A 22,740-nucleotide genomic window follows, 5' to 3' on the forward strand; every position below is an offset into this window, starting at 1 on the left:
CCCACCAGAGAGAGTGGTCATTCTGTCCCTACTTCCCCCCAGGACCTGGTTGTCTCTGTGTATGTTTTTCTCATGTGTTGACGAGCCATCCACAGCGTTCCGTGCTCACTCCCAGCCAGTGAGCTCGTGTCACTTCAACACCATCAGTTTTGGGGTGATTTGTTATGCTGCAGTAGATGCTTATATAGTTGTTGATGAAAAGAGTGCAGTCATTCTTTTTTCAAAAAAATTTTATTGTATTTTTTCCATTACCATTTAATTCCCTTATACCCCCCTTTCCTCCAGCAACTACAACACTGTTGTCCATGTCCATGAGCCCTTTTCCCTTTTTGCTCAATCCCTCCACCCCCTAAACTTCCCCTCTCTCTTGGCTGTCATCCTGCTCTCCATCTATGAGTCTCTCTATTTTACTAAACTAATGTTCAGTTTTTTCAGAAAACTAATGTTCAGTTTAAACTAATGTTCATTAGATTCCACATATGAGAGAAATCATATGGTATTGTTTTTCTCTGACTGACTTATTTCACTTAGCATAATGTTTTCCAGGCTCAGCCATACTGTCCCAAAGGGTAAAAGTTTCTTCCTTTTCATGGCTGAGTGGTAATACATTGTGTAAATGTCCCATAAGTTGTTTTATCCACTCATCTAGTGATGGACACTTGAGCTGCTTCCATATCTTGGTTGTTGTAAATAATGCTGCAATGAACATAGGGAAGCTTATGTTCTTTCAAATTAGTGTTTTGGGTTCCTTTGTATATACTCACACAAATAGGATCACTGGGTCAAAAGGCAGATCCATTATTTTTTGAGGTATCTCATCCTGCTTTCCACAGTGGCTGTACCAATATGCATTCCCACGAACAGTGCAAAAGTGTTCCCCTTTCTCCACATCTTTGCCAGCAATTGTTGTTTGGTGATTTATTGATGATAGCCATTCTGGCAGGTGAGAAAAAATACTTCATTGTTGTTTTATTTTGCATTCTCTGATGAATCTTTCATATGCATAGTTGATGAAAAGGGTGTGGTCATTCTTAATTTTGCTCCACGCTTTTGTTCTCTGGATGTCTTGAAGATTTTCTCTGTCATTGGTTTTCAGTAATTTGATTATGTTGTGCTTCAGTATTCTTTTTGTTTGTGTTTGTATGTATTGATCTTACATCCTATTTGTTGAAATTCTTGGGCATATGCATGCATTTATAGTTTTCAACAAATTTGGAGTATTTTTGAGCATTATTTTTTGAAACACATGTTAGATCATTTGATATTGTCCTTTAGGATACTCCAGTCTTTCCCTGCCTCCTTACACCCTCCCCATAATCAGTCTTTTTTCTTTGTTTTGTTTGAATAAATTGTTGTTACGTCATCAAATTTACAAATTTTTTCTTCTGTAATGTCTAATCTGATGTTTATCATATCCAATAGAATTTTTATTTTAAGTATTTTATTTTTCATCTCTAGAAGTTCAAGAAGATTCTTTGTCATATCATTTAATTCTCTCCTCATATATTCACCTTTTCCTATAGATCAATGATTTTCAACTTTTTTCATCTCATGGTACACATAAACTAATTACTAAAACTGTGGCACACCAAAAAATGTAGTATTATTCTTTTTCTGATTTGACAAATAAAATAGGTATAGTTTTGGTTCATTCACACAGAACAGCTATTGTTATATTGGTTGTCATTTTTTAAAATTTGGCGTTCTAATGGGTAAAGAAGTCAGAGCCTCTGATTACATAGTCAAGTATTGCATGTTTTAAAAATTCTTTGGCATAGCAGTTGAAGATTGCTGCTATAGATCCTTACGCATATTGAAAATATTTGTACTGGTAATACCTGTTTCAGTATTCTTGTGTGCTAATTCAATCATCTCTGTTATTTCTGAGTGTATTTCTATTAACCTGTCTCCTCATTGTGAATCACATTTTCCTGTACCTTACATGTATTCTAGTAATTTTTTCAATGATGAACATAGTGAATTTTATAGTATTTTGACTGCTGGATTTCATTGTATTTCTTTTATTTATTTATTTTTTATTGTTGTTCAAGTACAGTTGTCTCCATTTTCCCCCACCAGCCCCCCCCACCCCAGCCACCCCCACTCCCACCCTTGATCCTATCCCTCTTTAGTTTTGTCCATGTGTCCTTTGTACATGTTCCTGAAAACCCTTCCCCTGTTTTGCCCCATTATCCCCTCCCACCTCCCCTCTGGTTATTGTCAGTTTGTTCTTAATTTCAATGTCTCTAGTTATATTTTGCTTGCTTGTTTGTTTTGTTGGTTAGGTTCTCCTTGTAGGTGAGATTATATGGTATTTCTCTTTCATCTCCTGGCTTATTTCACTTAGCATAATGCTCTCCAGTTCCATACATGCTGTTGGAAAGGCTAGGAGTGCTTTCTTTCTTCTGCTGCATAATATTCCATTGTGTAAATGAACCACAGTTTCTTTTATCCACTTGTTTACTGATGGGCACTTAGGATGCTTCCAGCACTTGGCTATTGTAAATTGTGCTGCTATGAACATTGAGGTACATAGCATCTTTTGGATTGGTGTTTCAGGGTTCTTGGGGTATAATCCCAACAATGGAATTTCCAGGTCAAGAGGCAGTTCCATTTTTAGTTTTCTGAGAAAATTCCATACTGTTTTCCACAGAGGCTGCACCAGTCTGCATTCACACCAACAGTGCACTAGAGTTTCCTTTTCTCCAACACTTGTTGTTTGTTGATTTGTTTATGAGGGCCATTCTCACTGGTGTGAAGTGGTATCTCATTATGGTAATTTGCATCTCTCTGATGGTTAGTGATGCTGAGCATCTTTTCATATGTCTCTGGACCCTTTGTATGTCCTCCTTAGAGAAGTGTCTGTTCATTTTTGCCTATTTTTTAATTGGGCTGTCTTCCTAGAATGGAGTTGTATGAGTTCTTTATATATTTTGGAGATCAACTGCTTGTCTGAGGTATCATTGGCAAATGTTTTCCCATTTGGTTGGTTCTCTTTTGATGCTGTTTTCTTTAGCTGTGCAGAAGCTTTTTATTTTGATGAGATCCCATTTGTTTGTTCTTTCCTTTATGTCCCTTGCTCTAGGGGACATATCAGTGAAAATATTGCTGCATGGCATACCTAAGGTTTTCCTGCCTATGTTCTCCTGCAGGACTTTTATGGTGTTACAACTTATATTTAAGACTTTTATCAATCTTTAATTTATTTTTGTGTATAGTGTTATTTGGTGATTGAGTTTCTTTTTTTTTTTTTTTTTTTTGCATGTAGCTGTCCAGCTCTCCCAACACTATTTGTTGAAGAGGCTATTTTTACTCCATTTTACACTTCTTCCCCCTTTGTCAAATATTAATTAACCATAGAGGCTTGAGTTTATTTCTGAGCTCTCTGTTCTGTTCTATTGGTCTATGTGTCTGTTCTTATGCCAGTACCAGACTGTTTTGATTATAGTGGCCTTGTAATACAGTTTGGTATCAGGTGTTGTGATCTCTCCTACTTTGCTGTTCTTTCTCAAAATTGCATCTGCTATCTGGGGTGGCTTATGGTTACATATACAATTTTGAAGTGTTTGTTCTATATCTGTGAAATATGTCATTGGTACTTTAATAGAGATTGCATTGAATCTTAAAATTGCTTTGGGTGGTATGGACATTTTGATGATTTTATTTCTTCTAGGTCATGAGCATATTATATGCTTCCATATCTTTGTGCCTTCCTTAATTTCTTTCTTCAGTGTTGTATAGTTTTCTGAGTACAGGTCTTTTACCTTCTTGGTTAGGTTTATTTCTAAGTATTTTATTTGTCTTGTTGCTATATCAAGTGGGATTTTTTCCTGATTTCTGTTTCTGATATTTCATTGTTGTTGTCCAAAGATACCTTTGATTTCTGAATATTGACTTTATATCCACTGTTTTGCCAAATTCATTTATTAGGTCAAGTAGTTTTTTGATGGAATCTATAGGATTTTCTGTGTATACTGTCATGTCATCTGCAAACAATGACAGTTTTGCTTCCTTCTTTCCAATTTGGATGCCTTTTATTTCTTCTTCTTGTTTGACTGCTGTGGCTAGGACTTCCAATACCATTTTGAATATAAGTGGTGAAAGCAGATCTTTGCCTTGTTCCTGATCTTAATGGGAAAGCTTTTAGTTTTTGCCCATTGAATATGATGTTGGTTGTAGGTCTCTCATATGTAGCCTTTATCATGTTGAGGAATGCTCCCTCTTTTCCCACTTTGCTGAGTGTTTTTATCACAAATGGGTCCTGTATCTTATCAAATGCTTTTTTGCATCTGTCAATATGATCATGTGATTTTTGTCCTTCCTTTTGTTTATGTGATGTTTTACATTTATTGATTTGCAAGTATTGTACCATCCTTGCATCTATGGGGTGAATCCCGCTTGGTCATGGTGTATGATGCTTTTTTTAAAATATATTTATTGATTATGCTATTACAGTTGTCCCATTTCCCCCTTCACTCCCCTCCACCCTGTGCCCCCTCTCCCACCCACATTCCTCCCCTTTAGTCCATGTCCATGTGTCATACTTATGAGTTCTTTAGCTTCTACATTTCCCATACTATTCTTGCCCTCCCCGTATCTATTTTCAACCTACATTCTATGCTACTTATTCTTTATACCTTTTCCCCCTCTCTCCTCCTCCCACCCCTACTGTTAGCCCCCACTTGTGCCCTCTATTTCTGTGGTTCTGTTCCTATTCTAGTTGTTTACTTAGTTTTTTTGGTTTTGCTTTAGGTGTGGTTGTTAATAATTGTGAGTTTGCTGTCCTTTTACTATACATGTATTTTCTTTATCTTCTTTTCTTAGATAAGTGCCTTTAGCATTTCATAAAGTAAGGGCTTGGTGATGATGAACTCCTTTAATTTGACCTTATCTGAAAAGCACTTTATCTTCTCTTTCATTCTAAATGAGAGCTTTGCTGGATAGAGCAATCTGGGATGTAGGTCCTTGTCTTTCATGACTTGGAATATTTCTTTCCAGCTCCTTCTTGCCTGTAAGGTCTCTTTTGAGAAATCAGCTGACAGTCTAATGGGAACTCCTTTGTAGGTTACTGTCCCCTTATCTCTTGCTGCTTCTAGGATTCTCTCCTTCATTTTTACCTTGGCTAATGTAATTATGATGTGCCTTGGTGTGTTTCTTCTTGGGTCCAACTTCTTTGGGGCTCTCTGCACTCCTTGGATTTCTTGGAAGACTGTTCCCTTTGCCAGTTTGGGGAAGTTCTCCTTTATTATTTGTTCAAATAACTTTTCCACTTGTTGGTCCTCCCCTTCTGGTACCCCTATAATTCGGATGTTGGAACGTTTAAAGGTGTCCTCGATGGTCTTAAGCTTTTCTTCGATTTTTTGAATTCTTATTTCATCATGCTCTCCTGCTTGGTTGATTCTATCTTCCTTCTGGTCCACTGTGTTGTTCTGAGACTCAGATTCCTTCCTTTCACAACTGGCTCTCCTCCGTATGTCTTCCTGCATCCCTTTTATGGTAATCTGCATTTTTTTCATGTAATTTGGATCCAAAATCAACCAGTTCCGTGAGCTTCCTGATCACCAGTGTTTTGAACTGTGCGTCTGATAGACTGGCTATTTCTTGGTCACTCAAAAGGATGAGTCCTGGGGGACTGATCTTTTCTGCTGGAAACATATCTTATGTCTTTCCCTGTCTCTCCTATTATTTTACTTATTTATTTATTTTTTCTCCGGTCTGGTCGCTCTTGTTACGGTGGGGGGGCAGAGCCTTAGGTGTTCACCGGGGCTGGGCGCCCCAGTCGCTAGCTTGTGACGTTATATGTGGGGCGGGAGCGGGGACAGGAGGGATCAATGGCGACCCTTCCGTTCTCCTGGAGTCAGACACTTCCCTGGGCTTCTGGGCTGTGAGCTCTGCCCTGGTCCACAATCGCTGCCCCACTGATTCCCCCAGCTGCTGCTTGCGTACTCAGGTATCACCACTACACCTCTGCACTCTTGCGTCCCGGATTGCTGTCGCGCCGATTTTGCGCCAAATTTCCCCCGACCTACGCGTGCCTGCGACCTGCACCAGCCCCGCGCCCGCTCGCTCGGCTCGTCGTCCCCTACCAGTCTGGATGTACGAGTCTACTTCAACTTCTTGGCTGTCCAACTTCCATTTAGATAAATCCTCTGACAGTTCTGATATTATGACTGCAAATCATTGTTGTAAATTATTGTAGTTCTGTTCTTGGTTGTGCGAGGAGGTACGGTTTCGTCCACCTATTCCTCCATCTTGCTGGAAGTCGATGGTTTTTTTAAAAAGATTTTATTTATTTATGTTTAGAGAGGGAAGGGAGGGAGGGAGAGAGAGAGAGAGAAAGAGAGAGAGAGAGAGAGAGAGATAGAAACATCAATGTGCGACTGCTGGGGGTCATGACCTGCAACCCAGGCATGTACCGTGACTGGGAATCAAACCTGTGACACTTTGGTTTGCAGCCCGCGCTCAATCCACTGAGCTATACCAGCCAGAGCCTTGATCCTTTTAATGTATTGCTGGATGCGGTTTGTTAATATTTTGTGGAAGATTTTAGCATCTCTGTTCATTAGTGATATTGACCTGTAATTTTCTTTCACTGTTATGTCTTTATCTGGTTTTGGGATTAGGATAATCTTGGCCTCATAAAAACAGTTTGGGAATTTTCTATCTTCTTGGACTTTTTGGAAAAGTCTGTGAAGGACAGGGTTTAGCTCTTCCTTAAATGTCTTGTAAAATTCTCCTGTGAAATCGTCCAGTCCAGGGCTTTTTGTGCTGGGTGTTTTTTGATTAATGTTTCTATTTTGTGAGCTGTTATTGGTCTGTTTTGGCTGTCTGCTTCTTCTTTATTCAGTTTGGGAAGATTATATTTTTCTAGAAATTTTTCCATTTTACCTAGATTTTCAAATTTCTTGGCATACAGTTTTCATAGTAATTTCTTAATATCCTTTGTATATGTGTGGTATGAGTTGAAATCTCTCCTCTTTCATTTCTGGTTCTGTTTATTTGGGTCTTCTCTCTCTTTTTCTTGATGAGTCTGCTTAAAGGCTTGTCGATTTTGTTTATCTTTTCAAAGAACCAGCTCTTGGATTCATTGATCTTTAGAATTGTGCTTTTAGTATCTATGTCATTTAATTCTGCTCCGATCTTGGTTATTTCCTTCCTTCTGCTTGCTTTAGGCTGTCTTTGTTGTTGTTCCTCGAGTTCTTGTAGACATAGGGTGAGGTTGTTTCTTTGGAATGTTTCTAACTTTTTTAGGTGGGCCTGTATCGCTATGAACTTCCCTCTCAGGACTGCCTTGGCTGTGTCCCATAAGTTTTGGGTTGTTGTGAGTTCGTTTTCATTTATTTCCAGAAACCTTTTGATTTCTTCCCTAATATCATTCTGGACCCATTCATTGTTTAATAGCATGCTATTTAATCTCCATGAATTTGAGTGTTTTGGGTTTTTTTCCTTGGGTTGGTTCTAGCTTCAGTCCCTTGTGATCCGAGAAATTGCTTGGTATGATTTCAATTTTCTTGAAATTCTTGAGGCTTGTTTTGTGTCCTATCATGTGGTCAATCTTTGAAAATTTCCATGTACATCTGAAAAGAATGTGTATTTAGCTTCTTTGGGATAGAGGGTTCTGTATATATCAGTAAAGCCCATTTCATCTAGGGTATTGTTCAATGCCACAATATCTTTGTTGATATTTTGTTTGGAAGATCTGTCCATTTTTGATAGTGGGGTGTTAAAATCCCCCACAATAATTCTGTTGCTGTCAATATCTTTCTTGAAGTCCTCTAAGATTTTCTTTATGTATTTGGGTGCTCCTATGTTGGGTGCATATATATTTACAATATTTATGTCTTCTTGGTGGATTCTTCCCTTGAGTATTATGAAATGACCTTCTGGGTCTCTCTTTATGGTCCTTTTATGGAAGTCTATTTTGTCAGATATGAGTATTGCTACCCTGGCTTTTTTTCCTGACCATTTGCTTGGAAAATTTGTTTCCAGCCCTTCACTTTCAGCCTGTGCAGGTCTTTTATCCTGAGGTGGGTCTCTTGTAGGCGGCATATGTGTGGGTCATGTTTTCTTATCCAATCAGCTATCCTCTGTCTTTTGATTGGAGCATTTAATCCATTTACATTTAAGGTTATTATTGATAGGTACTTATTCATCGCCTTTTATGTACATGTGTTCCTCTCTCACTCTCTCTTTTCCTTTCTTTCCTTAAAGCAGTCCCTTTAGCATCTCTTGTAGAGCTGGTTTAGTGGAGGTGTATTCTTTTAGACTTCTTTTGTCTGAGAAGCTTCTTATTTGGCCTTCTATCTTGATTGAGAGCCTTGCTGGGTAAAGTAGCCGTGGTTGCAGTCCTCTGGTTCTCATTACTTGGATTATTTCTTGCCATTCTCTTCTGGCTTGGAGTGTTTCCATTGAGAAGTCAGCTGTTAGCCTTATTGGGGCTCCCTTGTATGTTACTTCCTTTTTCTCCCTTGCTGCCTTTAAGATTCTCTCTTTGTCTTGAAATTTTGCCATTTTGATTATGATGTGTCTTGAGGTGGGCCTCTTTGGGTTCCTCTTGATTGGGACTCTCTGTGTTTTCTGGATTTGTGTGACTTTTTCTCTTATCAAATTAGGGAAGTTCTCCTTCATTGCTTTTTCAACTAGGTTTTCGATCCCTTGCTCTTCTTCTTCTCCTTCTGGTATCCCTATTATACAGATATTACGTTTCATATTGTCTTGCATTTCTCTTAATCCCTCTTCATTCTTTCTGACCCTCTTTTCCTTTTCTTGCTCTTTCTGGATGTTGTTTTCTACTTTGTCCTCCAGCTTGCTAATCCAATCTACTGCTTCATCCATCCTTCTTTTCATTCCTTCTACTGTGTTCTTCAGTTCAGAAATTGTATTCTTGAATTCCTCTTGGCCCTTATTGAGAATTTCTATTTCCTTTTTCATGCTGATGTAGTTTTCAGTGAGTTCATTGTAGCTTCCCTGTAGTTTCTGGTAGCTCATTGTGAGCTCATTCAGCTTCGTGACAATCATTGCTTTGAACTCAATATCTGACAGTTGAATCACCTCTATTTCATTTTGCATTCTTTCAGAGGCTTCCTCCTTTCCTTTCATTTGGAGATTGTTTCTTTGTCTTACCGTTGTTTGTGAGACTCTTCTTGTTAGCCTCAGCTTCTTAAATTGATCTGTTCTGGCTCCCTGGGTTTGTGGTGTGAACTTCTGTGGTAGAATAGCAGTGAGTTTCAGTGGTGCAGTTTCCTTGATCTCCCAAGCTCACTGGTCTTGGGCTGTCATTTAAGTTGGCTTTGTTTTTGCCTTTGGGTTTTGATTGTTGTTGAGTCTTTCTTTGGTGGTTCCTTCCCACCAGCTGGTTAAATGATGGTCACTCTGTCCACCACCTCCTGTATTTTGTTGTGCTCGTGAGGGCAGGTTGTGTTGAAGCTGGTTCTTCTGTGTGTATAAGGTTTAAAGAATTCTCTCTTGCTCTGTTCAGTTGTTTTTATTGGATACTGTCTCTACTGTTTAGTTGTATTTCCAAATGAGTCCTGGATTGAGGTTTGTGTGGTTACTAGTCCCTCCTTCACCTTCTCCTGTTGTTATCTGTTAGTGGTTCCTTTGTTGTTGGGTTTCCTCTTCTAGTGGGTATCCTGGTGTTCACTGCCTCCACCTATTCTTTTTTGTCATCAGGTGAAGGGGGAAGGCAAAATGGTTTAAGACAGCAACAGAAAATTCTATGGTATTTATAGTAGTAGCAAGTAGGGAAGAAATAGGAGATCCTTTGATTATGTGTGGTGTTAACCGTGATCTTCCACTCAGCTAGCTGATTTTTAGAAAGGATGGAAAGAAGATAAGGTTGTGGGAGGTCAGATTCTGAGGTAAGGTGAGAGTAAGAGTAAAGGATAGTAAATAGGTGTCGTGAGTGAGAGACTAGAGTTAACCACTACAGTAATAGAGTTCAGGAAACTTTGAAATGGGCTAAGATCTGTGAGGGGGCGGTGTTTTGATGTAATTACAATTGCATGGAACAGCAGTTATTTACAATAATATTATGGCAACAGTCATATGACCTAATCTATGAGATCTAGGTAACAAGAATAGGGAGTACAGAACCTTGAGTAGTGTGCTAATGGGACACAGGTGAGTTAAAGGACAGTAGATTAGCAATGCAGTATGGGAAGAGGTATCAGGGGAAAGCTGTCAGATAATACAATATATCCAGCCTAGCAAAGCAGACTATACAAAAAGAAGAGGGATCAAAAATACTATTAAAAATGTAGAAATACTGGAAAAATAATAATAATACAAATATGCAATAACTTGCAGGTTCTCTATAAAGCAGAGTGACATTTATCTCACTGTCCCAGCTGTTGTGATGCCCCTTCTTTGGGTTCAACTTTGGTCTTTTCACAGATCTAGGATTTTGTCTCACTTGTAGGTATTTAGCAAAAATTTTAAAAAGTAAAAGTAGAAAAGGCAGATGAAGGAAGGAAGGAGAGATAAAATTGGAGGAAAGGAAGGAGGAAGGAATAAAACAAGAAATCAGGAAAGAGAGGAAAAAGAAATCAAAAGAGAATAAAAACAATAAAAATTGAAAAATTAAAAATTATTAAAAAAATAGAATTAAGTTAAAAAGTCTCTTGGTTTCAAAGTGACCAAACCAGTTTTTCTGCTCTTGCTGGCTGAGGCAAGCTGAAGGGTGATTGGTGTAGCTTTTCTTCCTTGGCCAGGGGAGCTCGCACTGGCTCCTCAGCCTTGTGCCCTGGGTGTGGGAATCAGGTCTTTCCCCAGGGTTACTGCTGTGGACTGGGGTGCGGGGATGCTCTCCCTGCATTTGCGCCCGGCGCCCATTGGTGGGTGGCAGGTAGGCTGGAGCCACTGATCACTTTACGAGAATTCCCCAAACAGTGTCTGTATCTATTCACTCCTTCCTCTTGAGAAATTCCTTCTGTTCAGGCCTGCCACTCCCCACAGTGGCCTGGCTTCTCCCACCGCCACCAAACTCTCCAGCCAGACTGGTGACTGTGGGGGTCGGGGCCTGCTGCGTGACCCAGCCTCTCTGGTGTCTACCGCTTCCAAAGGTGCTCACAGCCCCTGTGTGTTTGCTAGCACCTGGATTCCTCCCAGTGCCACTCAGACCTTGTTTGGCTGGGGAGGGAGCAGTTGTCCCAGCTCTCTCCCAAAGACTCTGTGGCAAACCCAGCAGTGGGCCCAGGGCCTGGGGCTGCAGCCCCCGGACCACACGCTGGTCCCCCCGACCCTACCTTGTTGCAGCACTCTTCTTAGGGTCCCATTTTTTGGTTCCGCCACAATCCTTGGTCTCCTATTTTCACATATGCTGAAGTCTGTTTCACATATGCTGAAGTCTACTCTACAGAGTAGAGAAGCAAGCAATCAGGGGATTTTCCCCTGAGCAGAGGGAAGCTGAATCTGCTCCTTCCTACTCCACCGCCATCTTAGCCCCCTATTATTATTTTTTTTAACTCTCACCCGAGGATATGTTTATTAGTTTTAGAAAGAGAGGAAGAGGGGAGAGAGAGAAAAAAAGCAAACAAACATCAAGTCTAGAGAGAAACATTGATTGGTTGCCTCCCTCATGTGACCTGACCTGGGATCGAACCTGTGACCTAGGTATGTGCTCTGATTGGGAACACACACTTGCAACCTTTTGGTGTATGGGATCATGCTTCAACCAATGGAGCCACCCAGCCAGGGCCTGAATCAATTTGAATATATTGCTTATAGATAATGTGAAGTTAAATTTTTTGACCCAATTAAAAACTTTTCCTTTTAATAGCTGAGATTTATTTCCTTAACATTTATTTTTATAACATGTTTATTACTTTTTAAATCTCATTTTATATTTTCTGCCTTCTCTCTTTCCTTTATTCTCTATATTTACGTAGTGTCTGTGGTTTTCTTTAAATTTCTTTTAAATCTTTAGGTACAAACTTTCTCAAGTTATTAGTATAAAACAGTATTTAATGGCTATTAAATACTATTAAAAAGAATAATTTGTCAGAAATAAAATTTCTTTCTATTTCTCAAGTGTTTTTGTATACTCTGTGAGACTTTCCTAGATAATTACTAAATGGTTAAAACATTATTCTTCTTAAGTTATCTTTTCTTTCAAGAATTATATTTGCATCTTGTTTTATAATCTTATTTGCCAAGTCATTTCAATTTGGTTATGCATTTTAACTCATGTGTCTGGGCCTTTCATGCCACTGCATTTTCTTCTGTGATGCTTTTATCTGTACCTCCTCTTTGCCACTGTATATATCATCAAGTAGTTTTTCCAAGTAGAGTGTATAGTTTGTACACTTCCTGAAGATTTGAAAATTTGTTAAGGTTTTTCCTTATTTCTATATGAAAGATTTTTCTTTATGTCTAACTGAGTTATAGAACTCATGAGTCTTGGCTATTTCCCTTAAAAATTAATGTGATTCCCTTTTCTTTTGGAATTTAATGTTGCAGACATGATGAGTGACTCCAGTCTGTTATTCAAAAATTATTTTCTCATAGATAACCTGGAGTGTCAGATGTCATTGGATAATGTTACTGGTTTGATCATTCAGCAGCCTGAATAGGTTAGGGAGGAAACTGGAGTCGACTGTGAGTCAGGATGTTAGGAGCATCCATATATTTTCACAGAAGTTGTGTTTCTACTCTGTTGAAATTATCATGCCAGAAGCCAGATTTTTTACATTTAATTTTTTGTTCAGCGTGGGCTCTACTTCAAGTGCATAGGATGGGTATAGCTTTCTCTGGAATCTTCTCTGGGACTTTTACCAATCAAATTGCATTAGTTAGTTGTTATTGTAGAGAGCTGTCCCTTTACAGTGTCCAAATTATCTCTAGTTTGGGAATGTATTTAATATATCAGGAGGAAGAAGCCAGGTAGGTAAAATTTTGGATGAGAGGAAACTTGGAGCTAGCACAGTTTCACTGCTGGTCCTGCTCCAACATATGCTGCATTTAGTTCCAATGGAAAAAGTGCCTCTGGGGAGTGGTCTTCACCTTTCTGATGGTCTTTCTAGCCCTTTGAGAGTGGGGTTGAAGGTCCAGCCTCCTTCCACATTTTACAAAAGTGCTTCTATTAATCAGAATATGCTGCTTCTGAGAAACTGGGTAGGCAGCAAGCTGCGTTGCTGTGTGGTTTTCTGTCGTTCCTACATTTGTTTTTTCTGTCCTGCTCCTGTAGCCTCTGAATCTGTCCTGTCCATTGCCCATTTTCACCTCTTGCCCTCATTCCTCATCATTAGTAATCACTGATGATATTTGTCAAGATCTGATTTGCTTTCTTCCCATAGTTTCCAGGGTAGGGAATTTGAGTTGGTGATTGGTGAGATCTTTTGATCTTGTTTCTCCTTTACTTAAGAGATCAGATGATCTTACCTGTTTGTCAACAGCATGCTTTACTTTCAGCACTGAGGAGATATTTTCGGTATTTTACTTTTATGATTTTGTCTGTTTCTAGGTGAAGAATTTGTTACAGGATAGAAAGAGTTTGTCCACCTGGCACTAGCAGAGCTAAACACCAGACACTGAGAATTGCAGTGGAGAAAGATTGGTTATTTTATTATGAATGGTGCCACCCAGGAGAACCAGAGGCTAATGCTCAAAAGCCTGAATACCCCGATGGTGTGTAGGTTACAGAATATACAGGGAAAAATAACAAGACACTGTGGGTTAGGGTTTTGGAGTCCTGCTTAGAGCTCATTAGTTGGCAGTCAGGTAAGGCTGATGAATCATCTCTTCAAGCCTGGAGGACAGCTCTGAGGTCTGTTCTAGTGTCCCTCTGGTGTCTAGTTTCATGGGAAAGTAGCCAGAGGGTTGGTACACCCGAGGGCACAGGAACTAAAACATAGCTTAGGTCAAGATGCTATCTTTAGCCTGCTAGAGGTCTGGACACGTGACTGTTAGTCAGGTCTTCTGCTGACACCAGTGTTGATTATTGGGAGAAAGACTGGGTTTCTGAGGGGTATATATATAGAGAAAGAGGTGATGTCTAGAGCTAGGATTTAAAACTAAATTTAATCAATGTTTTAAGGACCCTCAGCTTCAGATTTGAAACTAGTTGTTTCATTGGCATCTTCCCTAGAATTTAAAAGATTACAGAGAAATATTCATAAATTATAGTTCATCTTCTTCCCAAGAATTGCAAAGATTACTGGGCAAATTATTTCTTTGGGTCACTCTCAGCATGTGGCTTAGCTAATTTATTTTTCAATTAATTTGTATTAACTGTCCGTGGACTTGTCCCCCAAATTTGAGGGTGTTTCTTTTTTATTGAATGGTAATTATTTTATTGGTAAGTACATGGTTTTATTGGCAAGAATAAAGTCACTTGGACGGGAGATAAAAATTAAGTCAAAAGAATAAATGCTTGCTAATCATCAGAAAATCTGTGGCCATTAGGGTTATCATGTAGGAATTCAAAATCACTCAGAGGCCAAATCTCAAAGAAGTATGTCCTTTTATTAATCCATGTGAAATGGGTCCATAGTACTTGGAATTGTAGAATTCTGTGGGTTATCACCTTCTAACCAAACATGATCTGTTAACACATAACTATGGCTTTTAAAGAAAACTAATGGATGGTTGGTAAGGATTTTGTCTCCTTTTAAACCAATTACTCGTTTACAAATGTTTGATTTTTGGATCACTTGGATTTTTTGTAGTCACAATATCCCCTCTTCGGACACCATGAAAATGTTAACTAAGATGTTCTGCAAAGATGATATCTGAGTTTTGAATTGTAGGCTCCATTGATGTCCAGAACTCATAACAGACATTATCAAGGTATTCAAAAGCATAATGAGCTATGCAATCTATTGACCAGAATAGTCAATAAGTTGAAAGGTTCTTCCCAGAACACCCTGAAGCAGAGCTCTGTGTAGACTCTGCCACCATTGGCCATAGGTCTGCTCTATAATACGTTGAATTTTTAGGATAGTTGCAGGGCTCCCAGAAAAAAAAAAAAAAGCATCTAAAGCATGTTCCAAAGCATATGTAGGTAACTTCTGGCTTCAGGATTTTTCTAGTCCCAAAGAAGCCCATGAGGCTCACACCCAGGACTCAGGTGGGACTTTCTGGCATGGGCTGCTCAGCAGACGAGTTCTCCTTTTTTGAAGCCTGTGATCCACAATGCTCTGACCACAATAGTTCTAGAGGGTGGGGTATTTGCCTGGAGGAAAGGAGAATAAATGCAGTGAGTAGGCATGTGTGCAACCCTGCTTTTCCCTAGGCCACTGGAGGCTGGGTGATGAACTGCAAAATAATCAAGTATTATGATTGGCCTCATTCCATGCTCTTAGCATTCTGGGCCTCACCTGCTACTCGCTTACAGACACAATTTATTTTGCATAATATCTTTGGAAAAATATTATCTCCCTTGCTTCCCTGTGCTCTTGAGGATGCTATTGGGTGTCTTCCCCCATCCATCAGGTGATGAATACCCAAAACTTAAATATAGTGGGAAGATAAATCTGTTGCAAATAATATAATACAAAAGCAAATATGAAAGATTTTTGGATTATCTTTGCTGCTGTACATTATTGTAAGCACAGATAATGAATTGACTCTAACCATATTGACTTGTACATTATATCAATATTTCCTCATTCCCTATTCCTTAACTAAATCCCTTACTGAAGTGATTTCATGTACCAGCAGTCACATTTCAGCTGCTTTCAACTTGTCACCTTAGCTATCTTTTTCAGTGTTGTCTTTTAACCATTGCTACAACATGAAGTTTAGATTTTGAATGTTATATACTTATATTTCTGGAGCATTTAAAAATTTTTTAATTAAAAATTTTCAATGAAATTTATTGGGGGTAATGTTAGTTAATAATATTATATAAATTTCAGGTATACAATTTATAATATATCATGGGTATATTGCACTGTGTGCTTACCACCCAAAGTCTAGTATTCCATCACCATATATTTGACCTCCTTTACCCTCTCTGTCCTACCCCCACCCACATTTTTTTCTATAAAAATGTGTGCATTCTAACTTATTTTTAAGAAATTAAGAGTAGCGTCCTAGTTTGGAATATTTCAGTTCTTTCTGACATTTAGTAAGGGGTTAGAGAAAACTGATGAGTGTCGCTTACTGTCTTCAAGTTACATCAGTTATTTAGTGAGTTGAATGAGAGTGCAATAAGCTTATTTTTAGAATGTTCCTTCTTATAAATGTGTTATATATATCATAGAGACTTAGCAGCCTCACCAGTGTGGGAAGTGAACTTGTCACATATCATTCCCCTTTCAGGGTCAGGTCTAATTGAAACTTAGAGAAGGAAGTAGGGACCTCTAAAGAAAACTCCAAGTGATTCAGGTAATGGTATTTATAAACCTCTGAGTCATTAATGATTCAGCACTGAAGTACAGTATTAAGGACACTGGTTGGCTGGATTGGGAGTAAAAGGGAGAAAACTGTACTTGAACAATGATTAAAATAAAATTTAAAAAAAAGGACACTGGTTAAAGCAACAGCGGTGTGAAATTAAAGCTGAGTCCACTTGTGGTTCTTATCTGGATATTTGAAATTATGAGTAGGCAAAACATTTAGCACAATATCCCTTTCACTCCAGGCCTATTTGTAAGCAAATTAAAATTCTTCCCTTCAAATTTTTTTAAATAATACAAACAGAAAACAAAGGTATCTTGTGTAAGTTAATTTGAAATGAAAATGTGAAGTGTAATTAGCTTTTAAAAAAACTGAGCTAGCATTCTTGAGTATTTCATACCAGATGCATTATAACCATGTGCTGTTGTTCTTGAAATACTCATCTTGCAAATGATGAAACTGAGGTTTAGAGAAGTTTAAGGTTTGCTGAAAGTAATACAGCTAATAATTAATTTTCACTGAAGATTCTAACACAGATATTTGCTCAGACAGGCCAAAGTTGCTTGTACTGTGCTGTCTACTGTGGTGGAAAGAGGTAAGCACCATGTTAAATGAGTCAAACTTCCAAACTCAACTTGGGTTTATGGCAAACTGCCTAAAATTGTAATCACTAAATGAAGGCGACAACATCAGAAATCATTTGAAATTCTTGGAGGAGAGAAACACAATGTAAATGAAGATAATACTGGTCTATCTTTGGTTTAATACCAGTAAAATTAAAACCTCCAAATTCCATTCCTTTTTCTTTTGAATTTTGAAGACAGATTTAGGGCAGATTTGTCATATTTTCTATATGTTATCTTATAATTTCCCTTTTAGAATGATATTATGATGAGTTTTCCCAGTAGAATATGTGGGGGACCAAGCATGCAGGCAATGACATCAGTTGGCAATGCAGGGACAGACTCCGTCAGGGACTTTGAAAGGGTTAGGAATCATCAAGCTCAGCAACACTTTGTGAGACAGCATGTTCTTCCAGCCTCCCAGGGCAGGGCTCTGTATTACACAGCTCCATCTTTCCAGAGTAAATCTGGTTCCTTGAATGAGCAAACCACTTACATTGGTGGTCAAGATTCATTTGCAGAATGGGAGGTGACTGCAGAAATGTATTATGTCTTTTTAGCATGGATATCACCTGTGGCTACCTAGAGGAAACCATAGAGAATAGGGGATGGCACACATATTTGAATTATGGAGTAATTACCATCTATCTATACATATATTAATTTATTTGGAGGCCATAGAGTTGTCAATGTTTTATTTTTTAAGTAATAACATTGAAAAATACCCTGTCTTCTACTATCATTTCATAAAAGAAATGCCATTTTTAAACTAAAAAGAGGGAAAACATAATATCAAGATAAGGTATAACCTTCTAAATGGAATAAACTTAGCTTCACTGGAAAATCATTCTATTGCACCTAACTCTAATTTTTGCCTCAGCCTGATGGAAACTAGACCAAGGATCAGCACTGTCTATAAACTATTGCCAGACAGTCTCTGAATGTGAAACCTCTAGAAGTCCAAGTCCTAGAGCTTTGGTTCACTCACCAGAACTAAGGAAAATCTTGGAAAAATGTGCCCCATCAAAAGAAGACCAGAACAGGGTCTTATACATATCATGTGCTCAAAAATATATTTCTCTAAAGAGAAATGAACTTTGCCAAGTATCAGGATTGAATCTAGGGGGTGAACAGTGGAGGGGATAGAGTCTCTAGGTCTCCTATCAGGGTGCCCACTCCTCATTCTCCCACTGGTGTAAAGCGCTGGAAGTGGGAGGCTACAGCATGAGGGTCAAAAGCCTTCTATTCAGGAGCCAGACCATATCTACTGACGGCCCATGTTGGAAGGATCAGGCTGAGGCCATGCTGCATCTGCAGTGACTGAACATTCCTTCAGGGAGCACCCAGGGGCTCTCCATGCTGCTCTAGGCCTTAGTGGGCCCTGGGATCCTTTTGCTGGGTTCACATTGGCCCAAGGGAAAAGGTGCAGTATGGTGAGATCACCAACTTTCAAGACAGGCAGACCTGGTTGAAATGTTTATAATTAAACTTAATATCTACAGATATTTTTTTCCTAAGATCAACTGTACCTAAAGGTCCATATCAAAACATAAACATGGCTAATGGCAATGAACACAGGCACAAATAAAACCATGAAAGTTCTATAATAAAAACAATTATTAAAATAAGCCACTATAAAATCAAGGTCCATATCTTATTAAAAAAAGGTTTCTAATGATGTTTGTCACAGGATGGGTCTCTGGACCTCTGGGCTCATGAGAGACTGAGGCCAAAATTACATAGGTTTTGGTAACCACAGGGCATTCTGAATTCTCAGGAATGAGAGTCAGCTCAGAGCTAGTCCTCAGTCATCCCCCCAAATTTTGGGTATTTCCATTTCCATAGTGCACAGTCACCCTGGTAAATGACCACATTTCCTTTGGGGAAGACTGGGAGTAAGATTATGATACTTGTAGCACTGAGTCCTTCCTCAAAGGGATCTATGACATTTTATTAAGGTCCCTCTATACTTGGAACGAGAAAAAAGTTGAGGGAATTGAACATTAATTCTGAGATTTTGGGCTTGAACAAGTGTAAGGATGAACAGTATTGACCGAGATGGAAAGGGACCTAAATTTGAGGATGGTAGGAAGATCAGGTGTTCAGTTATGGGCATATTAATTTTGAGACACTGTTTGTCTAAACAGTATCACAAGTGGAGTTGCTGAATAGATGGTTGAATGGATGAATTCGCCTTTCAGAGAGAGGTCCGGTGTGAAAGTATAATCTGGCAGTCATCAACACATAGATGGTATTTAAAGGCATGAGATCCCAAGAGACAGTACAGAGAAATAGGGAAGGCCTGAGAACCAGCAGGTCCAAGACCCAGGTGCTGGTCTTGGAAAAGAGGATAAACCAATAAAGGAGGAAGCCAGTGTACAGCTCTGAATTCTGAGTGAAGAGTGTTTCCAAGTAGTTGAATGTGATTAACTGTATCAAATGTTGCATCAAGTGGGAGGAGGAATGAGCTTCAACCATTGAATTAAGCAACACAGAGATTATTAATGATCCTGGAAAAAGCAGTTTGGGAGTGGTGGCGGTGGCAAAAGTCTGATTAAAATGTGATGACAGATAATTGGAGGAGAAAAGAGTGAATACTGAATAGTCAAATCATTCAAGGAGCTTTGCTGCAGAGGAGAATGGAGAAATGGGCAGTAGCTAAAGGAGGAAGTGCAGTTCAGAGAGGACATTTTCATAAGGTGAGGAGATACAGATCAAACTAGCTGGTATATGCTGGAAATGACCTAACCAATAGACAAGGCAAAAATCGATGGTGTCAGACAGAGATGGGAACGTTCCTGGAGTGATGTATTTGAGTAGGTGAAAGGCTATTTAATTACAAATGTGAATCAATCCGTATGCTCTAAACCACAGAGATTTACTTTCTTTTAATTTACCATTCTTTTTTTCTTTTCTTTTCTTTTTTTCTTTCCTTCCTTCCTTCCTTCCTTCCTTCCTTCCTTCCTTCCTTCCTTCCTTCCTTCCTTCCTTCCTTCCTTCTTTTTTGCTGCTTTCATACTCAGTCGATAATCATTGCCAATCCTTTGTAAAAGTAATGTGTCCTTATGAAACACTATGGAGAGGAACCCCCACATAGTCTAATGTTTATGTCAATGCAGACCTACTTTATACTGGGCCTTTACAGAATGAACTCTGAGAGTGCTATTTACTAGGGCCCCAGACAGGAGGAGGTGGCTAAACGAGGACAACCATTGAATTTTAACACCTAGAGAATACTGAGTTCCATTTCTCTTGGCACATTGGCAGCACTGCCTTCCTTCTATGCATTTATCTTGACCCCCCTGGTCTGCACATAGCTTTTCTTTAAAAGAGACAGCAGTTCCTATCTTCCATTGAAGCACCCCTTGAGAGCCTTCAGGCAACAGTCCCTGTCTTTCGTTGTGGTCACTTGCCTTTCATTATCCTTGATGTTTATTTATTTTCTGATTATTTGTCAGAACATTAATTTACTTTAACTAAATATTATATATTTAACTATTATTTAACCCTCTAGTTATTCCAATTTAGAAATCAAGACTCTTGACAGGTAGCTTTTAGTTTAACAAAATTAAAAAGTGAAAACCTTTAAATACTAATAATTATAAGGTTTAATGCTCTTTTTCCTTTCCAAAGCAAACATATTTTTTCAGTATTTTCTGTAATATCATATAAATGTAGATTGTCAGTGGGAATGAAGTTGAAATATCACATATGTTGCACAACAAGCCCCACAGTGCAGCTGTCTGAGGCTTAATGAAAGAGAAAGTGTATTAAATTCTGAAAAATCATCTCCCACTGGCTCTTGTCTACTGTTATTCTGATTACTCAATCTCCTTCTGAATCTAATTTTGAATTCAGTAGCTTCTAAATTCAAACCACAGTGCATTTTGTGCATTGTGCTGAAGAAACTGCTGGAGGCAACACCCCTGTGCCCCACTGTGAATCATCTGAGGGAGGGAGAGCAGTCATGCGCCATACCTGTGCCTGCTGTCTGCCTGCTGTGCACTCCATATTGGTGCTACTTGTCGAGATGTCAGTCTTCCCCTCCAGCTGATGCCTTTGGTGTGGGAGGCTTCATACCTGCTTCACTTCCTCCTCAGCAGTGCCCAGTACAGTGTGTGCCACATAGAGGCACCCAAGAAATATTTGTCAAATGGATGAATAGTTTGAATAATTAATAAACCACATAATCTGGTCATCCATTTTGCCTGGAAGTAGCTTGCAGTTTAGAAGCTAGAAAGTTAATGTATTTAATTTTCAGTTTCACTGTAAATGAACTCACTTGATCATCCATTCCAATTCCCACCCAACACTTTTACCAGGATTATCTGTTTTGTATGTTTAATGTTTCGGCCCCTCTTGTTTTTTTATTGTCGTTATTTTGTTTTTATGATTCTCATTTTGAGTCAGGTTGCAAAGGTGTAAGATCTAGTTTAGTGTATCCATTTGTAACACAAAAAGCTTTTAGCAGGAAATATAACAGGTCTTTATTCTCTATCAGGCTCTACTTTTTGTGAATGTAGACGGCTGTTCCCCTCTGCCTGGGGTGACTTTCCCCCACCAGTCCACCTGACAGCATCAGTATAGGAAGTATTGTTAGAACCACAAGTTTTGGTTTAGCCAGAATTTTTGGTAGGTGGTTTTTATTTCACCAATCTCTTGTGTGACATTAGACAAAATTCTTGACTTTCTGGAGGATCTGTTATTTCCTTTGTAAAACGTGGGTAGAGCTGATCTTGATGGACTGCTGTGGGGATTTAATGAGGTAATATATAAACATGGCATAGTAATGATAAGTGCTATGACTGCCACTGTCATGGCTATCATCATCATCTTTATCCCTGTAGCATTTTATATACCCAGCACTCATGACATTCTATGGTCTTTGTTCTTTTTCTTGTAGTCTTTCTACATGTCCAAGTCATATGATGACGATAATGTTGTCTTATTAATCAGTAGATCTCTAGTATATAGCATCTAACTCATTAACTGTGTTTTGAGTGAATACAGAAATATAATCAACATTTACATAGGCCTAAAGCTAGCTTTCAACTGTGTATCTGAAAAAGTATCATGCAAATAATAGTGCTAAGTCTGGGAGATTGAATACAAGTGTAACAAACATAAATTTGGAGATTCAGTAGGAGTCTATTGTTTGTAAGCTCTACATGCAATTACAGTAAACTGTAACAGCTTTAAACATCAATATAAAAATAAATTTGTGCTCAATTATAGTTCTTGGAATATTACTTTAAGTAATTGCAAATTTTAGTTGTTTTTGTTTTTTGACATATTTTTGGATATGTCTACTTTTTTTTGAGATAGCTTTTTGATAAAAAATGCAGTCCCTAATCAAAATACTGTCTGAGAGACTGCAACTGCTTTAAACTTGTTTTATTTTGTTATAGGGTTTTAAGGCACTCACTTTTTTGAGAAAAATGGAGTCTTTCTGACTTCCACTATGGTCAGAGTTATCATCAGTAGTGGCCAGCTCTACTGGAGCTGGCCAGGAGTGGCCAGGAGTGGCCTCCTTGGACAAGGAGGCAAATAAGAGTGATGCCATTTTGGATGTCTGTCTCCGTGTGGTACTCCCTGATCACTCACAGTACCTCTTCCTTTCCTTTTCACCTGTGAAAGGCTAAAATTTAATACCTGAAGTTGGAGGCTGGGAGGATAGTATCCCAGCTGTTGTTTAGGAATTACTGTTGCTCTTGTGGGAATTATAAAGGTCCTGAAAATTTCAAAACTTCCAAGTTGTTAGAAGGTTTGATGCTTT

General features: G+C 38.7%; 1 pseudogene; it reads right to left on the reverse strand.

Annotated features, from left to right (window-relative positions):
• Positions 1-14,344: 14,344 nt before the first annotated feature.
• On the reverse strand, positions 14,345-22,527 carry LOC114498798 (annotated as a pseudogene).
• Between the last annotated feature and the right edge of the window lie 213 nt (positions 22,528-22,740).

The sequence above is a fragment of the Phyllostomus discolor genome, chromosome 6 (assembly GCF_004126475.2).
Source record: "Phyllostomus discolor isolate MPI-MPIP mPhyDis1 chromosome 6, mPhyDis1.pri.v3, whole genome shotgun sequence".
Classification (NCBI taxonomy): domain Eukaryota; kingdom Metazoa; phylum Chordata; class Mammalia; order Chiroptera; family Phyllostomidae; genus Phyllostomus; species Phyllostomus discolor.